The 2793-nt window shown below is 64.2% G+C and overlaps 1 non-coding gene and 1 pseudogene across 1 annotated transcript; both read right to left on the bottom strand.

Moving 5' to 3' along the window:
- LOC136684643 (28S ribosomal RNA) overlaps nt 1-1907 on the bottom strand; it is a 4641-nt pseudogene extending 2734 nt beyond the window's left edge.
- Nucleotides 1908-2323: 416 nt separating this feature from the next.
- LOC136684633 (5.8S ribosomal RNA) lies at nt 2324-2477 on the bottom strand. The gene has a single exon (XR_010799752.1). It is a non-coding gene; the product is annotated as a 5.8S ribosomal RNA (ribosomal RNA).
- Nucleotides 2478-2793: the final 316 nt, after the last annotated feature.

The following is a 2793-nucleotide window of genomic DNA, read 5'->3' as shown; positions in this document are numbered from 1 at the left end:
CTGCACCCGCGGCGGCTCGACCCAGGCTCGCGCCAAAGGCTTCTGCGCCACCGCGGCGCCCCTCCTACTCGTCGCGGCATACGGTCCCATGAGTCTCGGTTCTCTCTCTCATTCTCGCTGGCTTTTGGGGGGGGTGGGAGACAAGTACCGCCAGCGACGGCCGGGTATGGGCCCGACGCTCCAGCGCCATCCATTTTCAGGGCCAGTTGATTCGGCAGGTGAGTTGTTACACACTCCTTAGCGGATGCCGACTTCCATGGCCACCGCCCCGCTGTCTATATCAACCGACACCTTTCTTGGGGTCTGATGAGCGTCTGCGTCGGGCGCCTTAACCCGCGCGTTCGGTTCATCCCGCAGCACCAGTTCTGCTTACCAAAAGTGGCCCACTCGGCACCGTCAATTCCATGCCCGGCTCCAAGCCTGCGAGCCGGGCCTCTTACCCATTTAAAGTTTGAGAGTAGGGCGAGGCCCGTTTCGGCCCCGCGGCCTCCAGTCATTTCTTTACCGGATAAAACTTGAAGTTTCGGCGCCGGCTATCCTGAGGGAAACTTCGGAGGGAACCAGCTACTAGATGGTTCGATTAGTCTTTCGCCCCTATACCCAGGTCGGACGACCGATTTGCACGTCAGGACCGCTGCGGGCCTCCACTCAGGGTTTCCCCTGGCTTCGCCCTGCCCAGGCATAGTTCACCATCTTTCGGGTACCACCGCGTATGCTCTGGCTCCGCTCTCCGCACGTGGGAAGAGCAGGCCGGTGGTGCGCCGCCCGCCCCCTCGGAGGGTTAGGACGGATCCCACCTCAGCCGACGCGCGCCGGCCTTCACCTTCGTTGCGCCTCCGGGGGTTCTGGTCCCTTCGACTCGCATACGCGTTAGACTCCTTGGTCCGTGTTTCAAGACGGGTCGTTCGGGGTCCGAACTTAGCCGCTGACCTTAGGCGTTCGGGTGCTGTGGGCCTGGATCGCCCCCCGCATCGCCGTAGCGGGCCTAGCCCGGGGCTGAGGACAGCCCAGCCGGCCCGCTTCGACCGAACGATCGGGGGGGGCCCCCATCCCCATCCCGGAGGAGGGGAGAACGCGGAAAGGACATTGCTCCACGGCCCCGGCGTTATCGGCGAAGTCGGAGCGAGGGGCTGTAGCGGAACGCCCGTGTCCGGGGGCCGCGTGGGGCTCCCTTCTCCGGACGGACCTACCTTCACCCTCGGGCCCTTCCAAGCCTAACCGGAGCCGGTCGCGACTCACCACCACGCGGGGAAAGTACACCGGGCGGGGCCGGACCTCCGTACGCCCGACAGGCCCGAAGTCCAGAGGCGAAGCGCAGAGCCGAAGCGGGGAGCGGTGGAGTCGGCACCCCACCCCTCTCGCCCGGATACGCTCGCACCCCCGACCGCGGAACCCGACGAGCGCGGGGCCGTCCGCCCGGCTGAATCCCCCGGGGCAGTCTTCTCGGTCCCCGTACGTTTACCTCTCAACGGTTTCACGCTCTGTTGAACTCTCTCTTCAAAGTCCTGTTTCAACTTTCCCTCACGGTACTCGGTTCGCTATCGGTCTCGTGCCGGTATTTAGCCTTAGATGGAGTTTACCACCCGCTTTGGGCTGCATTCCCAAGCAACCCGACTCCGAGAAGCCCGACCTACCCGGGCGGGAACGCGGGACTCGCTACCGGGCTTTCACCGTCTATGGGAAGAAGCCACGTTCGCGAGGACTTGGTCCCGCGTCCGCACCGAGACGGATCTTACGGACTTCCGTACGCTACATTTCCCGGCCAACCCCGGTCAGGGGAAAGTGGGATTCAGCGCTGGGCTCTTCCCTGTTCGCTCGCCGCTACTAAGGGAATCCTTGTTAGTTTCTTTTCCTCCGCTTACTGATATGCTTAAGTTCAGCGGGTCGTCTCGTCTGATCTGAGGCCGCACACAGAGGTTTCTTATGCGGGGGCGAGGGCGGAGGCGGAGGGCCGAAGGCTAGGGGCGAGGGGCGAGAGCCCGGCACGAGACCGAACTCCGCGACACCCTCCCCCCCACCCCGGCCGCTCGCCCGCCCGCTCACTCGCCCGCTCGCTGGGTTTAATCGGCACTCGCCACCCCCGCGTCCGACTGCGCGGAGCCCCGCTCGGGACTCGGGGAGAGACCGTAACGGACGTGGACCCGGACCTACTCGGCTCTCCCTCCGTTCCCTGTACGGAGCTCTCTCGCAACACGGGCCGCGTGGACTGGCTCGGAACCGAGTCTTCGTTTGGGAAGACGAAGGGCCGTTTTCAGGCCCTGCGAGCTTCCAGCCGCGGTCTCTCTCTCTCAGCGGGGGCGCGGAGACCGATCGATGGGTAAAGCGACCCTCAGACAGGCGTGGCCGCGGGATGGACCCCCGCGGCCGCAATATGCGTTCGAAATTTCGATGATCTGTGTCCTGCAATTCACATTAGTTAACGCAGATGGCTGCGTTCTTCATCGAAGCACGAGCCGAGTGATCCACCGCTAAGAGTCGTATTCGGGTTTGTGCCCGGCCCGTTACAGGCCGGGCGAAGGAAGCCATTCGAACAAGAGACAATTTTTGCCAATATATTTCAAGCCGGGTGCCTTCCACCCCCGTGCAGGGGGGGAAAGGTCATTGAACCTGGGCGTCACCACCGGACCGAGGAGTTACGGCCCGGGGGACGATCGCCCGAGTAGGTGCCCGAGACTTACGTGGTTTAGGAGACCGGGGTCTAGGCACCCGCCGTTCCCGGCGAGGCCCAGGGGTTTGGTTCGCTGCGTTACGGGTCCCGGTCTAAGGCATTCAGGCGTGCGCTCAAAGCCAAGC

This window comes from Hoplias malabaricus, unplaced genomic scaffold, assembly GCF_029633855.1.
Source record: "Hoplias malabaricus isolate fHopMal1 unplaced genomic scaffold, fHopMal1.hap1 scaffold_25, whole genome shotgun sequence".
Lineage (NCBI taxonomy): Eukaryota > Metazoa > Chordata > Actinopteri > Characiformes > Erythrinidae > Hoplias > Hoplias malabaricus.
The sequence above is the reverse complement of the archived record's forward strand: the minus strand, read 5'-3'. Positions and strand labels throughout refer to the sequence as shown.